The sequence below is a fragment of the Myiozetetes cayanensis genome, unplaced genomic scaffold (assembly GCF_022539395.1).
Source record: "Myiozetetes cayanensis isolate MyiCay16 unplaced genomic scaffold, myiCay2020 scf5-8, whole genome shotgun sequence".
Lineage (NCBI taxonomy): Eukaryota > Metazoa > Chordata > Aves > Passeriformes > Tyrannidae > Myiozetetes > Myiozetetes cayanensis.
In genome coordinates this window covers 91,252,614-91,273,339 of record NW_026087742.1, presented here as the reverse complement: position 1 = coordinate 91,273,339, position 20,726 = coordinate 91,252,614, and the positions used below count along the sequence as shown (strand labels likewise).

At 39.3% G+C, this 20,726-nt stretch overlaps 1 protein-coding gene across 13 annotated transcripts in view; it reads left to right on the top strand.

Moving 5' to 3' along the window:
- The window catches only part of MCF2L (MCF.2 cell line derived transforming sequence like), a 147,326-nt gene that overhangs the window by 58,046 nt on the left and 68,554 nt on the right, over nucleotides 1-20,726 (top strand). Inside the window, exon 1 of one of the 13 annotated variants that reach the window (XM_050331714.1) lies at nucleotides 10,434-10,456. The exons of the other annotated variants lie outside the window; for them this stretch is intronic. The gene's annotated coding sequence lies outside the window, so the exon portion shown is untranslated. Of the gene's footprint in view, nucleotides 1-10,433; nucleotides 10,457-20,726 lie in introns of those variants that run through there. 13 annotated transcript variants of the gene reach the window in all.

Sequence of the window (20,726 nt, the reverse complement as noted above, 5' to 3'; positions counted from 1 at the left end):
AGGGATCAATTCCTCAGCAGGGGGAAAAAAAAAAAATCAAGATTCCAGAGGGTTTTGAGTGTTTTCCTGTTTAATTGGAAGTTATTTCATAATTGAGAAGAAAACTTTTTATGTTGGTAAAGTGAAAACATTTTATGCTATGCTTTGCTTACAGAAATACATGATCTTTTTTACTTGAATTAGCTAAGATATAACAATCTCCAGGTACATGTGCTGAATAGTGACAAAGAGTGCTATCTTAATATTTCATGAAGATACCCCGTTTGACCAAATGAAGGATATACATGGCTCATGCATTGATGTACAGAATGTCCTATGGCAGAAGAGATATCCGAGAAATAAAACAGAGGTTTAGCCATCTTTTAACTCAAGCAGCAAGACAAAATGTGTATTTAAGATAGCCTGGTGGGAGATTGCTTTTTTTCCTGAGCGTGACTGGAACTTTTAAAATTCATCTTGTCAAACAAAAAGACTAACATTGTTTGTCATTTGAGAGAGGAGCTGCATTGGCTCAGGTTACTGGCTGTACAGTGCTTCTTAAGGATTGTATGAACCACCGAGGCTCAAAGACACAGAATGATGTAAATGGAAGTTGGGTACATCAGCCAAAAAGTGGGACCCTCAGAGTCCTGGCTCGGTCTTTTGGGTCCCTAGGTATCACTGCTTGGTGAGTACAATTTTCACAGTGCTCAAAAATACCCCTCTGGGAATGTCAGATATGCCACCCTAAAATGCAGTGACGTCCTTAAACCAAGGAGATCCTCTGCCTTCATCCAATAAAGTGTTCTAATCTGTTCAGCATGATCCAAGCAGGAGTAACGTGCCAGCACAAAACCAATCTCTGCTGCCATTTTCACTGAAAACAATAGAGGAGGTTTGATGGTACCAACCTTCACTATTAAAACTTAAAACCACAAGAACTGTCTTAGTGGCTCCCAACAAAGCGTGTTTCTTTGCTAAAGGGAGGACTTGGGGTTTTGGCCCCGCTCTTGGAATTTCTTTCTATATTCAATTTTCTAAATACAGATCAGACAGTATGCAGAGAACTTCACTTGTGTTGGAAAAACTTGTAATGAACCTTCAGGTTTTGAGGTGTGAGGAGGTTGTTTTGAGGATCATGCCCTTGGACTCAGGTAACAGCTTTCTCCCTGAAAGTGCCTAAGCCACTGTTTGGCAGTGAATTCAGTGTAGTGCCTAAACATCTGGAATTTCTATGGGGATTTGAGGTTAAAGATCTTACAGTTACAAGAGTTATAGATCCTCCATGTGGTATTTTCCATTCTGGCACGCTCTCAGTATAAAAAAAGAGAAATTATATTCCCAAGCCTGTTTTATCAGATGCATTTTTGGCCATTTGCCCAGTTTCAGGTCACCTCAGTTTACCTGCTTCACTGTTACAAAGTAACGCAGCATATTTTTTGGGAACAAGGAGTCACAAACAGAGTAATAACAACTGTTTTCCACATTACACTGCTTCCTTCGCTTGCTTACAAAAAAATGCTATCATTATTGTTTCCATTTAAACAATGAGAATGCTCTGTCCTCTCTCCCTGTCCCAGCACACACCAACCTCGAACCCTTGTGATCCACAGGACTTTTATGGATGCTCTGCAGCACACTGCTGCCCCCAAGTCTCCTCTCCAGACAATGGGCTTGTTCACTCTTGAATAGTTGAAATTTTTAAAAACGATTTCCTCTATGTGAACATGTTTATTTTAGAAAGGAAAAAACAGAGGTTGCTGTTGTTACCTGCACACAGAAGCAGTGCTTCAGAGACAGTAAACGTGTTTTAGAGCACAATGCCAACAGTTAAGCAAGTGAGGGGAGGCAATATGATATGAAATAATATCAGAACAGAGAAAATATGACAAAGTAGGTTTTGGGTTACAGTTTGCCAAACTGGGAGCACACCAGAAGTGTACTGATTAGCTGCTAATCTCTGCTGTTGCATGGGAGGCAGTAAATTCAGTGGAATTGCTGGCACAGACAGGGACAGGACTGCATTAGGACTGAGTCTGTTTCTCAGTGTTTAAGCTTCAGAAGAAACTTTGGTTACTGGTTTATAGCATAGCTATAAACTGTCTGAAGACCTTCTTGCAAGAGTAGTGTTTGCACAAGCTCTTATCAGCCAACTGCTGGTGGCTGCACCTGTGAACCTTTAAATGCCTGTGAATGCAGCCCAGCTGGGCTGGCTGAAGCTAAATACCAGTCAGCTGCCAGGAGGTGCCAGGTGGATGCATGCTGCTATTTTGGGCACCCTGATGATAGAGCTGTGAGTCTTTTTCTTCCACTCAGGTACAATGAAAGCTTCTTCCTTCTTGCCTGAAGAAGAGAACATGAAATAAGCTTAATGAAGTCGTGTTTTTTTGTTGTTGATTTGTGGAGACTAACATGCTTACATGGTGTTACCTATTTGTAGCTGAGCTGCTTTTTCCTTCATTAGTTAATGAACTAGGGTGATTAAAAAGATGTGCATTGGGGTTTTTCTCTGCTCAAAGGAATGATATGCAGCTAGTGGTAGGGAGTTGAATGTGTGTTATATATGTGAGCTACATCACACTTGTTCATAGTGCAGGAAAAAAAATTCTAATGAAGAAAACACCCTGAGAGCTGATGGAAAACATTTCCAGAATTTCAGGATGGGGAAAAAATGGAGTATTTTAGGGCAGGTGGAAATGAAATGCAATTTTTGCAGAGGCAACAAGAAGAGCAGAAAGAATGGCCAGGGATTATGTCTCTGTTGTTGCTTACTGCTGTGAGATTCATGGGCATTAGTTCAGCTGCTGCATGTGTCAGAACAAGTGGAATTTGCCCTTTGGCATTTGTTTCATCCTTCTTTGCATCTTCTTTCTCCTTATGGAAAGGAGAAGAAATATAAAACTGCTTCAAAAGCTTTTTGGGATTAAGGTGTTTTCCCAGAACTGCAAAAGGGGGAGAAACTTTGCAAGTTTTGCTTTCTGTTAATTGCAAAATCCTAATCAGTGGAGACTAGGAGGTTGATGTGATGGGTTGCCAACTTTTTATAGTTCTTTCCTAAAAGTTTGAAGTATTACATCTCTTACACGGCTGGCGCATCTATTTTTTGTTGTTACTCATCTCAAAATATCGTGAAGGTTTTTGAGGTGTACTGAAAAAGCCGGCCTCCCAAAATTAGAGGTTAAATGCTGATAAACCACCCTTGGCAGAGGCGGGGCTTTGTTGTTTCAATTCACAACCCTGCCTGAGCTGTCACACCTAGGCCAAAAGTAAATACAGTACCAGGGCAAGTAGCAGTCTTTAATGTGGAAAATGAAGGTAATGCTGCTGTTAAAGAGCTTGGTCTCCATACTGCTTTCCTGAATGGGCCAGGAAGCATCCCAGAAAACTGGAAAAGAAGGAAAAGGTCTTCTTTAGGCTGATTAATATCTCAGGAACTGGCTGCTTTTTCAATCAGGTAAGCGTACAGGCTTCCTGTTTGCTTCCCAGAGACTGGAAACAGGACACAGTTACGGCTGCTATGCTGCAGTTGTTTATGGATGTTACAAAAGCTCTTTGTAGGGTTAGGGTGGTTTTTTTTAAATTATTTTGAAATTTATTTTAAAACTTCTGCATCTACAAAGTAAAAAGGTCAGGTGTGATGGTACGTCATGTCTTTCCACAGAGAACAACCCACGTGGGTTTTGTTTCTTCTCCACTGACTTAATCGAAACAAGAATATCACGCTGCTAAGCACAAGGGATAAGGTATTTTATTCTCTTGTTGCAGTGAGACTTTCTTTCTCAGAAGTTAATTTCTGTCGAGAACCTGAAGCAATTGTCCTGGTTGCCTTATCAGAAGGAACTAGTGTGTTTTCTGCTCTTTTTCTTTTTAATCAGTGGAAAATGAGCTTTGGTTGCTCTTTGTTGGTGTTAAGTCTCTTCTTTTCTTGAGGAAACTGTGGAGCTTGTTGAAGCCCAGGAGGGTGAAAGGATTGGCAAAGGGAGAAACTGAGATACTGTTTTGGAAACCTTTAAGGAGTTTGAGGATTGCTCAATGTGTTTGCTTGGATTTTGTCACACTCTTCCCATGTGTGGGGACTGGATGGGTTGCACAGCTTGCTGCAGTGTGCATACCTTGGCTACAAAAATTTCAAGTTATAAGTCAAAATCAAAACTGCCTTGGTAAATAAGAAGACAGTGGCATTTTTTTTCTACCAGTTAGGTGGGTTTTGCTGGTTTGAAGTATAACCTCACAATAACGTGGGCCAGATTTATGCAGTGTAAGGACTTAAGGTTGATGGCCAATTCTGTAGAATTTTGCCTATTCTTGCCAATCTAAAATGACAAATAACTGATATGGTCTCATAAGTAGATTTTTTTAAAAGGCATTTGGAGCTATGAATAATCCTCCACTACTGAAATATTTTAATTAACTTGTCCAAACCTACCCCAAATGATTATTTTAGAGATGTGATAGAATGAATAAGGTTTTTTCTCTTCATTTTGCCACAGATAAAAACAGGTTTCTCTTCTCATCTCTCCTCTTTGTCCTGTGTTCTCTTTAGGGATTTTTGGGAATGATGATTTCTGCAAACTTTTATTTTCCTTTCCTTCCTTTGTAATAAAGTTTTGCAGGCTTTGTCTGTGTTTGTCAGTGTTACAGGAGTATCTGATATTTTCGTTGGAACCGGTTCTCCCACAACTGTTTGACCTGAAAGATTTTCTGCTTCCCGATTATCTTGTTCATCTGGGAAAAAATTATTCTGTGTACTTCTAGAGTCGTAAAAAAAGGTTTCCTATTGGTGACAAAGTTTTATATTTTGACCATAAATATAGTTGTGAGTGTGGCACAACACTTAATTTGTTTTAATGGTCCCTTTTGGATTTCCTTACTTTTTGAAGCAATGTTCTTATTAATGTATATGTTTCAGAATACATAATAAAATTGTTTTTCCTTTCCTGAGTAAAATTGCTGTGCTGCTTTTATCACGTGTTTCTGTTCTTATTACTTACTGTTGGGTTCTCCTTTCTGCTGCCACTAAACTCTACAGCCTTTTTTTTCCCTCCTTCACTTGGTCTTTTAATCCCACTGCTGATATAAAAATAGATCTCATCTTCTTCACTTTTCTGAATTTTAGTCTTACCTTCAATCTAACTTCAGCAGTGATTTGGTTTCCATCTTTAATTATGGTTTTCAGTTCTTATCAGGCTGCAATCTCCCATCTCTGAGTTTTGAACACCACTGCAGACACCTCCAGCCCCAAACCAGGAGTTCTCTTCTCCTCACCCCAGTGCTGCCTGAGCAGCAGCATCCCTCTGCAGGCACTGCTGTTCTGAGTATCACTGCAGTTTGTGAAGTTAAAAAGGTCACTTCCATTTCTCTGGTGGTGTTGCAGTTGTGGACAGTCAGAGCTGTCACTAAATACTGCAGGATAAAGTGTTTTACTACTCACTCCTGTGTGATTAAATTCAACCCGAAGACAAATCCAGTTTTTGTGTCTCTGTGAAACAAGAAACCTTGATAAATCCTGCAGTGCAGCCAAAGAGAGCCCTAATACTTATGAGAGAGGTTGTTTAGAGAGGATATGTAAACAAAAAAATATAAACTGTTGAAAATTCAGTTCTCAGAACACCAGAAATTGAAAATGATGTGTGATGACTGTGTTCAGTGGCCAGGCTTTTATCATGGTTTTGGGGAAAGCTCCTAGGTGTAGTCATGAGGTCACAGAAGTACCATCCTTAAAAATTACTGACATGTTCTTTTGCTTTTTGTTTTACTTTTCAGATACCTGGTGTAAGGCATGTGTAATATTCAAAGCTTTGACATTTAGTTTTGTCTAAAGTGCAAAGTGTACTTCAGTATGAAATATTTCAGCAACTCTCCTTATATTTCTTCCTGGCATTATCTTTTTCAAAGGTACCACAGGGTGCCTTCTAATTAAACAGCATCCTTTCCTTTAAGTGCTCCAGAAACTATTGGTATTACCAGTATGCTTGTTTTCAATGATAAGTGTGTCTTACTTCATGGATGGAAGTTTTTATTACCTTTTTTTAAGCAGTTTCAAAGTGGGTTACTTTTGTTGCTGTGTGAATATTTAACTAGCTGCTTAGTATAATGGATTTATACAAACACATATGTTTGTGTGTGCATATATGTATTATGTGTGTATAAACTTATTTTAATCCTTGAAATCTTTTGATGTAAACCAGACAAAATTGGAAATTTTGAATGCTTGATGACTTCAAGAAGAATGAAACCTTTTCTTCATTCATTCTTTGGAAAAAAAACATCAAGAAGGATTAGAAGGAGAAAATGAATAGGGCTTTTAAATAGTTTAGTATTTATCTAGCTCAACTAGATGCCAAGAGATTATGCATCAAATTGCTTAACATCTTCAAAACTTCACACAGTTATAAGTTCTGCAGTTACAGATGTGAGTTAGGTGTATTTTGCTAGGGGTTTTTTTGAGTGTATACATTTAGATTATACTAAAGATGATCCTATTAGGATAGCTTTTGTCATGCTGAATCCCACAGAGTGCCACATAATTTTATTGGTGTGCTTTTTTGCTGAGTACCACACCCCTGAAGGAAAAATATGTTTACTAATTATATTTCAATGTTGAACTTAACAAACTTTAATATCCTTTACCACAAATGTTGCCACCCTCATGCTGCGCACTTGCACATGCTTTATAAAGCAGGTACAGTGTCTTGTATATTTAAACCACAGTCATAGCTTCCTTCTCTGGGTTTCATAAAACTAAGATGACATAGTCTTTTACCCTCAATTGACTTTGCATGCATCTTCAACAGCTTCTCCCACAACATTTTCCTCTGCTCTGCCGGCTGGAGCCTGTCATTCACAGCCCATGCTGAGGTGGGAGGGAGAGCTTAACCTGAGTGCAGAGCGTGAGCGGAGCTGAAATTAATTTCTTTGCATTTATAAATATATACAATTATGCCCACACATTTTTTTCCAGAGAGCTGTTGCTCCTTCGTGTTTTGATAGAGTTTAATTTTGCACTAAAATCTTCTTGCTAACATGCATGCCCACATAGCACAATTTTCCCCTCTGGTTGTATTTCAAGCTGGATCACGGAGGCCAGGGAAGGGTTTCGTGCTTCAACACCTTTGTTCTTTCTTGCTGCTGTTCTCTGAAGTGCACAGCAAGGAAATCAGGTATTATTACCAAGGGGCAAACGTTTCACCATGCACACACCCCAAAATAGAGTGCTAAAATAAAAAGGCATTCAGTTACTGGCTGGAACCCTTTTTTACCAGGAGAATGTTTCACAGGAGCCCAGTTCAGATTTCTATGGAGATGGAACTGCTAGGAAGAAAAACACCTTTGCCTGAAACACCCATTAGCCAAGCATGTGGGTCCAGTGTCCACAGAGACACCTTGTGTGGGCTTCTGTCCCTCCAGCACAGTTGGAGCAGGTTCTGAGTCTGCTCTACAGTTCAGGCTGAGCTCTCTGTACATACCATTTCTTCTTGTGTGTTGTTAAGTCTAAAATCACTGTGGTCCCTAAAAGTGGGAGGTGAAGGTGTGTCTAGGTGGTTAATATTAAAGAATAGCGGGGTAGAAACATACATTCCTTTATCTTGGTGCTCTTAGCCACAGTCATTATTACATCTTGATTGGTCCAGGAAAAAATGCATCCCTGGAAGTTGGATGGAGCTCTGAGCAACCTAGTTGAATGATGTCCCTGTTCACAGCAGGGGGATTGGAACTAGATGGACCTTAAAGACCTTCCAACCTAGGTGATTCTATGATTCTAAAACTTACGTAACTATGGGTTTTGGAGATCTGAATGTGAGGAAGGAGGAAGCTAAGTGGAAGCCTGGATGATAACTATTTCACGTATCTGTTGCAGTAGTCCAAGAAATCAAATTTTTTTTAAACTAGTACTTGTTTTTCACCTGAATTACTTGTTTCACTGTTTCCTCTGCTCTGAAATCTGAAGGCAGAAGTTTGTTGAAGAGTGGTGGTCCTCATTACATACAACGTGAGTGGGCTCTGGGACAGGCAGTGTTGATTTATACAAGGATTTATACTTCCTCTCTGCCTTGACAATGAGAACAAGCACAGCCAGCATGCTATAGGTCATTCTTTCTCGTCTTCTATATTCATGGAGATTTTTGGTTGCTTTTTTTCTGGTTTGGTTTGGTTTTTTTAAGGAAGTAGCCAGCTTGCCAAAATAGCGGGTAATACCTGTGGCCTATTGAATGGGTCTAGGTTGGGGTGATGCCTATCTTGAGGAGGGTGTAGTTCCTCTTTTGCTCAGTTTAATCTCTGCAGGAAGGCTTTAAAACTTCCTCTCTACATGTTTGGAAAGCACTCTCACACCTGCTTTATCATCATTTATTATCAATCAGATAACAATATTTATATTTTCTTCACGCTTTGCTGCAGGAAACAGCAAAATCCTGGCACTACTAGCAGACATATCTAAGCATATTACAGAGGGATCTCAAATGTTTGATACCAGCTTGGTGCTGTTAAGTAAGAAGTTAATATCACCCAAGTGTGTGTTCTTACATGTGGTATATGGGTTTCTAGCTGCTCTGAGACTGTTCTTCCTGGAACCAGGTTGTAGCACAGGAGCTAGAAATAAAATGCTATGAATTGTGATCTTTGGCTGAGGACTACAAGTCATGACACTGATCTAGGAGCCTGCACCTCTACCCAGCTGGTTAGGTGACAGTCCTGGGAAGGCAGGAGTACGGGCTTAGAGCTGAGATAGATCCTGTTTCTGACATTGCAACAGATGCTGTTACCTGATCTAAGAGAGGTCACTTGCTCCATCTCAGCTTTCACATGTGTGAGTATTTACATGACTTGTGGGAGCAGTGTGAAGACTCATTCACTAATTTTGAACTCTCTGCAAAATCCAGCATGCTAATGACATGTAAAATACAGAACGGTTAAGTAGAACATTTCTAAGGAGTGTTACTTATTTTAAATCTACCTTACATAAAAACATCTGATATAACTTAGGAAACCCTTGTGCTTTGATATAGCACAAAATGTCATGGCCCCCAAACTGAAATTGAATTGAATAGCAGAATTGAAAATAAATTACTTTGATTATATTCTGCTGGTTACATTTTAATGTCATGCACTGAATAGAGCTGCTTATATAGATGGTATATTTATTATAATACATCTGACTGGTGTGGCATTATTAACAGTTCCTACCCCATGGTAGATGAGTGATGAGAACACAGATGTGGGGCACTTCAGAAAATAACCTCTGGTGTGGTCTGTGGGTGACCTGGGTTTGTTTGGGTTTGTTTTCATGGGATTGGTTGATGGCTGGGAGTGCTGAAGCAGAAACAGAGCTTTTTCCCATCTGCAAATGGGATTTTGTGAACAGATGTAACCATCAATTCAAGCTTTTTATCCTCACTGTCCTCTTTCCTTGACCTCTCCTGTTGGGTGAGGGCTCTTATAACACTGTCAAGTGAAAAAAAAAGTCCATTTCTTTTCCTATGGTTGTTGCTATCACTCATGCTCATCAGTTCACTCTTTGTATTAGTGAGTCTGGATAACTAATCTCAAGTGTATTAATTAACAGGTAGTCTGTCACTGGACAATGACTTTAAAGGATCAAGTAAAGCAAGACAGCCCAGCATTCATACCTGAAAGATCATATGGAATACTTTTGTTCTAGTTGGTTTTGTAATTTGTTGCCTTATTTCCCATTGTCTTATGAATAAGACTTCAAAATATTTCAACTCACAAAATCTCATTAGTAGAATAACATGTCTTTTTGGCAGGTCCTGCTGCTTTAGGTAGGCTTTTTTATAGGGAACAGGTGCTTGATGAGTTTCCCATCAAGGAAAACAACCCAGTTTGGTTCCACCAAAGGCATGTCAATGAGAATTCCCTCACAAACAGGAAAAACTGAATGTATTTCTGGGGAGCTTTTTAGCCAAACATTCACTGGGAAAAGGACATCTGCCCTTTGGGCAGTTAATTTCCCTGTGCTTAGGGGTGGGTGGTAGGAAAATATGATGATGATAGATTTACTGGACAGTTTTTGTTAAAACTAGGGCTTTTAAAGGGAGGGGTTTTGACAAGGCACACTTAGGATTAATTTTTTAATACATTCTTGCTCTGATAACATTTGAACAGGGCATGTGTTCATATTTAAAGCAAACAGCTTGCATATAATGCATGCCAGTGCTTTATGCAAGAAGTGGTAACCAGCAGCCAGCAAGCCCTTTGGAGACCTCTGAGCCTGCTGACAGGCACACTTGCTCTGCATGTAATTTGAAGAAAGGCATTGTGCCCCCGGTGGCTTGGCTTTGAGTGAAAGATGGAGTTTTGTGCTCTCATTTTGCACTGAAGACGAGCTCACAGATAAATAGGTCACTGTCCGCGGAACTGTTTTGCACTAAATCGATTAGAAGCAACATGACCTTAAGCCTGATCTCCTTGCTCTACAGAGATATTGCTGAATTGTGGCTTCTTCTGAAGAAAAGCACAGGTGTGTCTAGTATTTCAAATTTTCTTAGTTGCTTGATTGCAGGTCAGGCAGGAACTTTGTCAGATCCCATTTTCCTGAGAAGGATGATGTTATGTGTTTTAGTAGGAAGGCAAATTGTATTCTGATTGTGTACATTCATGTATAAATATAATTTATTGTTACATGTGTGTGTTTTCTGTCCTTGTGTAAATTTGCAGTATATCCTTTTATTTGCAGATGTATTTCTCAGTGCAGCAGATGTATCCACTAAATCTATTCCTGTATTTTACACGGAAGGAACTTTGTTCACTCGCACCATGATTACGGTGATCAGAACTGCTAGTAAAGCTTACAAGGAGAATTTACTGTTGCAGAGAGCTGTCCTGCTGTTCCTGCTGTACAGTGTGTTTCAATTTTCCATTCATTGCATTTTGTGTGAATATCAGATACATAATGTTTCCTGATCCCTGTTGGAGGTAGGGAAAAAGCATAGTTTCTTTCACAGGATATAATTTGGCATCCCCTAGTTGTTAGTATAGGAGGGTTAATCTAAAATGCATTATTTCTTGGATTCCTTCAGTCAGAGCTTTCTATAGAAGTGTTGTTTCTGTTAAGATGTAACAAAATAGTGAAGATATTATTTGCCGTTAATAGTGCAGCTACAGTCCATCGCAAACTGAAAGCGTGTTTTGTGGAACAGGGACAAGCAAAAATTGCTTCCTTATTCTGGTGCCTGAATCCACATTCCCAGTTCTGTTTTCTGCTTTTGGTATGCATGACTATTGCAGAGGAGGACAAAGAAAGAGTACTGAGCCCATGGACTGATGTCTAACCTTCCAGTGTTGTTGCTTTTGAAATGTCAGATTTAAATGAAACAGGTATGTAAAGGGTGGGTCTTCTAAATGAAGGGTGGATCTTCTTACTAATCTTTAATTAGTATTACTAATTATCAACGTGCTAGTCTGAGTGCTCTGCTTCTCAAGTAGTGCTTGATGCTACTGGGGGTAATACTAAAAGGCATGCTGCTTGGGGGAATAAATGAAAGGTTTAAGAAAGGTGAAGATAACCGTATGGAAAGGGTGGAGGGATTAATCAGTCTGAGTAACATTTGTTCTTTATGTGCATCATCATCTGTCCTGAGAGGGGAGGGGTGGATTTAGGAAACCACTGATTATTCTATAACAGAGTAAATGTCTGTTTTAAACTGCAGAACCAGGGAGTGTTTTGTGTCAAATCGTGGTGATGCATATGTAACCATGCCAGGACTACTTGTGTAAATTGCTGGTTTCAAAATAGGGTGTTTTAATTTGTGTTTGATTACTGAGAAATAAGTGAGCAGCGCTGCTTTTGTCAGCAACTGCCAAGGCTTGATTTTCATCTGTTGACTGCCACCAGTTCTTGTGGGCATGTTCAGTGTACCAGAGATCACTCCTTTCTGGAGAACTGTTAAAGATTTTGTGCTCAAAGTGAGCAAAAGGGTTGTCCCATTCCCTAGTACTGTTTTTTCCTCTTTCTCCTGAGCACTGCGTGAGATTTTTTTTGTGCCTACAGTCAGCAGAGGGGAGAGTTCTCAGATACCCATCTTGCCATTGTCAACTCTCTGAAAAATTCCAAGGAAAACAATGTCTCCTTGGAGAATTCATATGCCAATTTGTGTCCAGGAGTGAGGATAGAGGGATGGCAAAAAGGATGTACAAACTGAAGAGAGAGGATGGGTCTGCAATATAGGCGCAGGACTCAAGTCTCTGTTCTACCTTAAGACTGTGCAGGTAGTTGTGAACAGTGTTGGTTCTGGTTTTCAGCATCCAAATGCAGTTGTAAGCACCTCCTATCTTGTAGGTACATTACAAGACAAAAAAGTTTCTAACACATTTTGGCTGTTGCAGTAGTGGGGTGTGGGAGCCAGTGCTGCCTGTCTGTGGCCATGGATCCCCAGGAGTTTGCAGGCAGTCTCCAAGGGATGGGATGTTATGGAGGATCCCTCATGGAGGTGCTGGATTTTTTCGGCAGGAAAGAGGATGACTTGGAGTCCCAGCAGAGATCTACCATGTGTGCTTGTAATTAAAGGGAGTTCTTAAAGTCTGACTATCATAGCCTTATTTGCAATGAGGGTGAACACCTTTCAGCTGCTGGAGTTGAGTGCAGCATATGCGAGTTGCATGTCAGGGAATGAAGGTTGCAGTGGATGAATTGCCATGTCATTTGCTACATCTCGGTGTTAAGAACATGCCAAAGCTTTATCTAAAATGAGGAAAGCAAGGCAGGTCAGTACTATACTTGTTTGCCCATGAGATGAGTATGATGTGTTATTTTCACAGCTATAGAACCATAACAGCAAAGGGATCTGCTACTAGGTGATAGCTTTGTGTCCTGAGAACCTGTTAGTTGTTAACATGGGACCCTTCTGATGGCTTGTGAACAGTTCTGAGGAAATAAATTATTGGCTGTAGTTGTTTTATAGAAAACAGAACTAATTCATCGTAACTCTGGGATATTTCCCCTTTTAATTGGAAAAGCTATTGCCTTAGCTATCTTTTTTATTTTAATTTCATTTCTCAGAAAATTGATATACCATGTAATACATGGTTGTAGACAGACTTTGTTGGCCTGAGATTCAGCAAATGTGTCAACATAACTAAATTTTACACTATATTCTGTTTTCATTTTTTAAGTCAACATGTTGAATTATTACACAATTTAGTTTGCATGAGATCATTTGTTGTAAGGCCATGATATCTATGTTGGAAATTTCTATTTTCTTCCCAGGATTGTGAGGTACAGCTAGGGACTTCTCACTAGGGAATTCCTTCAGCATTGCAGGAAAACTTAGGTTGGAAGGGAACTCTGGATGCCACCTAGTTCTTGCTCTTGCTCCAAGCAAGTTTAAAGCTAAGTAGGTTTCTCAGAAACTTGTCCATCTGAGTGTTGTATCTCTACAAGGGTGCAGATTGCTCTACCTGATGGGGTAGCCTGTTCTAGTGCTTGGCTCTTCTCATGGCCCATTTTTTGACTTGCATTCAGCTGGAATTTCCCACATTGCACTGTCTGGCTGTTGCCTCTCATCCCTCTGCTGTGCAAAGTTTCAGTAAAGACATTCACTCCTTTCTAATAAGTGTTAATGTCCTTTAAAAACTAAAATGAACACTCCAAACTTATATAGAGCACCTCAGTGGTGTCATTGAAACCTGGTGCTCACTGAGACCTAGGCACAGTAAACCACCATCTTAAAACTGATTATGTGACTTTTTTGTTCATTTGTTGTTTTTTAAGCCTGCCTTCAATGTCTAAGGAGCAGGCTATCCAGTGAGGTCAAGTGGGACTCCAGATGAGAACCCACCACCCAGGAAGTTCAAGGTCAAAGTTTGCACCTCAGCCTCTTTACTGCACATGATGTATGAGAGGTTCCAAATGAAAGAGCCTGTATGATTTTTTTTCTCACCTAATTCAGAGTAACTGATGTATCTATTAACTTCTCAGTTTGAACATGACAGGGTTTTGTTGGCTTTAAATTCTGAGCAAGGATTTCACATATCACTTGAGGCAACGGATGGACCACGGTTTCTCTTAACAAAGAGAATATGTATCTACTTCTGTGTGTACTTTGCACACACAGAATAGGGATTATTTTGTTGTCGTTTCAGGAATCTGAAGTGGTTTCCCTGTATGCACAAAAGGACAGAGTTTTTAAGAGAAAACTATCAATCTTTGGACTTAAAATTCTAGCAAAACAACCTCTCAAAAAGAGGTAGCATCTAGTCAGACTGTTGCACTTACAGAAGTAGAATCTAATGGGATTTTTTTTTGCAGATGAGACACTGAAATAAATCCAAGGAATTATATCTTCATTGATTTGGTTTGCACAGTTTCCATCAAAAATAGCTTCTTGCTAACAAGTCCAGAGCTTTATTTAGTAGACCTTGATTAGTCATTACAGACATGTCAAATTTTCAGATTGGATAATGAATAGAGGCTTTGAGACCTAAAAGAGATGAAAATGGGGGTCTATAAAGCAAAGAAGTGGGGGCTCCTTTCAAACCTCTTGCACACTGTATGTGAGTAGCAAAGCTTACTGTATTGCACTAAAGAATTCTTTAGCTGCCCAAGCAAAATACTGAACCATGTCCTGCCTCTGTACTACATGAAACAGTTCATATTAGCAGTGGTTTAGAAAGGTATGATGGGTTTCTTATTTTTAGTGGCATTAGGCAGTAAGCCACAGTGCTTCAAGGGCTGCTTCATTAACGACTCTGTCATCTGTGTGGTAAGTGGGGTAGATAGTTTGGTTATGAACTCAGTAACCTCTTCTTTCTAAGTCACCTGTAGTCAGAGTCGAAAATACTGGGAAGTTTACTAGCAGCTGCAAGTGAATGTCTTAGCTGAAAACTAGTACACAGCTCTAAATAAACCACTTAGTGAACACTTAGCCCTTCCTTCTCTCTCACACCCATGAAGTGCTTTGCATCCCCTCTCAAAACATTCGATTATAAATGTACAGTTACATGAAAAACTGTGTTTGTGTCAGAGTACCATAAAATATATTGTTAGATGTGATTATAGCCCTGCTCTATGTCATTGAAATGATAAAATTCAGGAAGGATCTTTTTACGAGAGCCTGCAGTGACAGGACAAGAAGTACCAGTTCTAAACTGAAAGAGGGCAGGTTTAGCTTGGGAATAAAGAGGAAATATTTTTCTACATTGAGGATGGTGAGGCCCTGGAACAAGTTGCCCAGAGAAGTTGTGAAAGACCCATCCCTGGAAATGTTCAAGGCTAAGTTGGATGGGGCTTTGAGCAATCTGATCCAGTGGAAGGTGTTGGAACTAGATGGCCTCTTCCAACCCAGCCCTTTCTGTGACAACCTGACAATTGTTAGCACTGCTGTAATTTATCTCCAGAATAGATGTGTAGGATAAGCAATTATATTTTACCACTTTGCTGTTTTATTCAAGTATTGGGTTTTTTTCAAATAAAGAGTAAAATCACTCATTGTTTAAAATCTTACCTTGCTTCCAAAAGAGCACACAAAAATAGTATTCTGTTTAGTAGAATTGCCAGGTATTCATGCAGCTGGTCCTGTGCATGTTGACTTTTCAGTTCAAGCTTTGGGACCTGCTTCAAGATATATTACTTTTCTGCACAGGGGGAGTTGAAAGTAGGTAATTTTGATGGAGACAAATCCCTGGGTTGGCTGCCTGAAAATATATCCACTTTAACTTACATTTTTAAGCTGAGTGATTGCATCACTAGTTTTTAAGGCTCGCTGAAGATGAATTCTTTAATTTACATGTGGCTCTTCTATTCAGAGTTGATCTTTCCATTTTCTGTGTTAGTAAGGCTTCCTCTTCTTTGCAAGGCTTTAGTACTTAAAAACCAAAATTCCTGTAATAGTTTTCTCAGAGCATTAAATCTTATTAAATGCAGCTGGCAAAATCTAACCTTTTTGTTATTTCATGGAGGCTTGCTTGCTAAAGTACCAAGTGAGACACATCTGGGTCGCTTGCCTTCTTATCGCTCGAGTGCTGGCTAGGGGAGCATTCTCTGCTGTTCAGTCTTTAATATTTCTACATTAAAAAAAAAATCTTTGCCTTTTGCAAAATCTACTGCTTGTAGGTGACTAAGTACATCTAATACTGTTTGTGCTTTGAGGTGATATTATTTAGGCAAAATAAGACAAAAAACTTGGTTGCCTTTTACAATAGGGGAGGTGTAAAAAGAAAAACGGGTACATACTTTGATACGCATCATAAATGGTTTCCAGAAATTTTAGAGAAGAGTTTGAAAGAAACCAACATCTTGGTTAGCTCTCAGAGTGTGCTTTTATACTGCACACTCAACATGGTTTGCAGTATTAAGGAGTTAATAATGCTGCAGTTTTGGCAATATTTAAGCAATGTTTCTAGCAGTCTGAAACTGTCTTGAAATAACAGAAAAAGGTTTACCAGCAGGCTTGGCTTTCTTCAGGACATCCTGGAAAAAAGATAAGAGCAATATTGCTGTTGGCCATACACACCAGGTTAATTTATACATTTGGGTAGTGAGTACATCTGACAGTGTCACTGCCCTTTATCTCTAAGGCCTTTTGGTGGCTAATAAAAATTTATTATATAACAGGGCTGCGTGGCATGATTCTAAGTTCCTGTTCCTTCTCCGTTTGGGAAGGGTGTAATTACTATCACTTACTATAGCATAGAGAATTGCTTTCTCACCCCAACAGACTGGGTGCACTTAAGCACATAGAGCAAAAGCATGGCAAAAAAGATTAACTGCTATACCTGGCAACACTTTCACATTTCTTGCAAAATCGCAACACCACCATCACCACTCCCACTCCTTCCTTTTAAGTTTTCTTCAAGAACAAAGAAATACTATGTCTTGTTGTTGATCCCTAGATTGGCTTCCTAATGATTACATCATTTTCTAGTTACAGATTAGCTAGTGTTTAATCACTCCTGTGAGCCATATTCAAACTTAAAGCTGATCTATGAGAAGGACTATAGAGTCTGTGTGTCAAGTAGGTGTGACTGATGAAGCAGAGGAGGAAGAAGCTATAGTATTTAGCACTCATAATATCCTGTGAATACATCTATTACACATGAAATAGAGGGGATTGTATTTCCTCTGGTGTTTGTGCTTTGAGGTGATATTATTTAGGCAAAATAAGACAAAAAACTTGGTTGCCTTTTACAATAGGGGAGGTGTAAGAAGAAAGAGAAAAACGGGTACATACTTTGATACGCATCATAAATGGTTTCCAGAAATTTTAGAGAAGAGTTTGAAAGAAACCAACATCTTGGTTAGCTCTCAGAGTGTGCTTTTGAGCAGGTATTTCATAATTTGAGTCAAGAAAATGGGAACTGTTACACCTCCTGTCACCTTGTGCCAGGCCAGCAACTCTGCACTTGCTGTACAACTCAAAGTGTTTTTTTTAAAGAAGGATCAGTGATTAATCTCCCTACCTGAAACCAAACCATCATCCTCATAGTTTTGTTGGTTGTTCTGTGCCAAATCTTTAAATCCGTGATCTCAAGGAAGAAATGGGGATATTTTTTCTTTAATTGTGATTATACTAAGCAGAAATTGCCAGTGTAAAGCAGGGGGTTCAGTAGGCATCTGTGTAATAAAACATGTTGGGGCTTGGGTTTTGTTATTTAATCCATATTTAAATTCTGTAATTGCAGCCTTTTGGGACTAATTTATGTGTTTTCTAAGTAGTTGTTGTGTTCTTCCGGTATGTTTAACCAAGCAGAGTTATCAAGTTTCATTTCGATGAAATAACTTAAATATTACCAAAAGTTAGGAATTATGAGAAGGGCTGCAGAAATATCATGGAGTTTGTCAAAGATCTTCTTTGATGCTTCTGATGCACAAGACATTTAAAAACCACTCAAGCAATAGGTACCTGTGTCCACTGTGCATGGGCTTATAATACAGGGAACATGACTCCTAAGGTTTTAGATTTTCTTTGGCAGTATCACTTCCAAGTCTTGACTCAACTAGATCCTTACTTAACACTGAAGACGCCTGGGATTCCACCCTAGCCTGTTGGAGCCTATTGAGTACATAATTCTGCTGTTCTATGCATACTGGGGGAATAGACCATACAGTCCTAGAAAATTTACTGATATTAGTAATGCTGCAGAAGTGGAACTTGTATAAAGCATGATTCTTTTAAAAGAAAAAGCATCCCAACTTGAGGTTCTGTTTTATGTACCAGGGCTCATGAGAGGAAATTATCTTCTCTGACTAGAGGAGGAAATGGGAGATGTAACTTGACTGTAGGCTGTAAAGCTTTTACAAGTAAAATTCATACATAACTCCAGAAGTTTAATCACTCACTTTTCCTGGACCCTCCTTTTGATGACAGTGTAGTCAAATGAAATAAAAATGAAATCTTCCTGAAGGCATTTCGAACTGGGGAGGTTTTAAATCTTAGTTTATGAACACTTGTATGAATTCCTGTCATCAGCCCTGTGTGGCTAAAAATAGCACAAGGACCTGAGGAGCTCAGTCTGCAGCTGTTGTGCCTGAGCACACCTAGCACAGAGCTTGCAGGTATTGTCAGTAATCAGCAACAATATTTGAAATTCAGTTTTAAACCTGGAAATCTCGTTTGGCATCCTAGCTCATTAGTTTTACATGGCTTAGTGTGGAAGAGGGCTATCTGCACTGGCTCTGCTGCTTTGGCCCTTCCTCCTCTGGGGGCTGCACAAAGGAGCTGACTGTTAGTGATGGTGGTCAGGGGACAAAGATGAAGAGAGAAGAATGAGGAAATGAAAGGTTTGCCTTGGGGCTGAGAGAGATGAAGGGACTGCTCTGAAAGTCATTATCTTGCATTTATAATTACCAGATGGGAGGGCAGTTTAATGAAGAGATTTTTCAAATTAAGATCCCCTTCATAAAACTCTTTGAGTGGGTAGGCTGTTCCAGAGGAGAAGCAAAACAAAACTGTTTGAGAAAAATACATTTTTTCAATTGAAGGCGTGAATTTCATAGAGAAGCCATAGACACGTTTCCATGAAAATCTTGCTGACTCAGCAAGAAAGAGGAGGAGCAGGAAAAATTATTTGTTGTTTGCTTTCTGGTGTGCTACTGGAATCTGTGCTGAAAGGTGTAACTGTGTCTGGATGTGTACAAATAGATTGGCTTTTAAGATGGTATAAAGTAATGGCCATAGAATTTCCTGCAGAACTACTTGAAGTGTGGTGTAATTCCAGCTGGCACACTGGGAATTGGATTAAACCATTACAGGAGGCTCACGGGTCATGTCTGGAGTCTTCCTTCTGTGCCATGTAGGTACTGTCAGTTTAGACTCCCCTCCAGCATTGTCTTCTGTGAAAATGGGTTTGCTTCGGCATGTCAGGCAAACTCCAGATGATGACGAGTTTCAGTTTGATCGGAAAAGAAAGAGGAGCCTTTTACCAGTAGGGGAAATTCTTGACTTGAGTGACATCGATCGTTTTCTCAGATTGAGGTTTCTTCAGGGCTTACGGGCACCAGGTAATTCAAGCACAAGTTATCTTTGTGCCCTCATGCTTAAATCTGTCAGCCTGCTTCATTTGAAATGCGGTCAGGTGCCTCTGATGGGATGGGGTCAGGCCCCTTTAAGCCATCATTCTCCATCACTGAGACAGAACTATTAAAGCAAGATTTAAAATTGAATTAAAAGATGATATATCTGAAGAGTGAGATTCACATTTTTAGAGAGACTTTTTGTAATAGGAACCATATATTAAACTGATTCCTTTATGTTAGTAAGATGACACTCCTATCCTCTCTTACACTCGTAATTCAAATACTAAATAATGTGGGTTTTTTAAAGAACCTCTAGTTGTCAGCTTCAAAAAAAAAATCTTTGTGCATTACCAGCTATTGTATGTGCTTATTTAGAAAAAAACAGTAATAATAAAAAAGCAGTAATAACTTTAGAAAATCTTACTTTCCTCTTCATTACCACGTACAATACCAGATGCACTATAAATCCTGGGGGCTTTCTTTAAGAAAGCTAGTCTGGCAAACTATTTAAATGAGCTCCTCAAGAAAGACTGGATATTCTGGCATGATTTGATATGAGCAACTTTTTTCAGCTATGGATTTTGGATACAGTAAAACAGGCAGACTCTTAGGTCTCTGCTTTGAAAATACTATGTAAAGCAGTAAAGATAGAACAGGGAACATAATGGGCTGTGTGAATCTTAATCTATTCAAGTGGAAGTGGAGTTTGATCCTATAAGAATTTCTTAGAAAACAGGGAACAGATTTTCAGTAATTCTGTATTTTAATGTGCACTTAATTAGCTCTGCAAAAATGGAAAATGTCCCTAAAGAATGTAGCAGGTGGTAAGTTCTTTCTAGTTAAAGAATACTTCCAAGAAATTATTTTCCCCAAAGGCCACTAGTGTAAGGAGCGTGTGCCCTCACAGTCTGTTCAGTATGTGTGCCTTTTGTTGCCCTATCCTGTTTAAGAAAATAACATATTCAAGTAATGATGGACAGCCTTAAAGTGAAATCAGATTAAACCTCAAACAAACTGTGATGAACTCTCTTTTCTAGAGGAAGGCTAAATGTGAAGGAAATGATGCAGAGCAATGAGTTTTTACAATTGAATCTTCTCTGAAGGAAAGCAAGTTATTTAAAAGGGATTTTTGGCTAAATCTATGGGCAGTGATACTGGATTCAAGTGTATCCAGTTGAGCTGCTGGATGTGACCTGTTTGGCAATTCCAAGAATTGCATTTTCTTGCCTTTTTTTTTTTTTTTTTTTGTGCTGCTATTTTTAATCACCGTTGTTTCAAA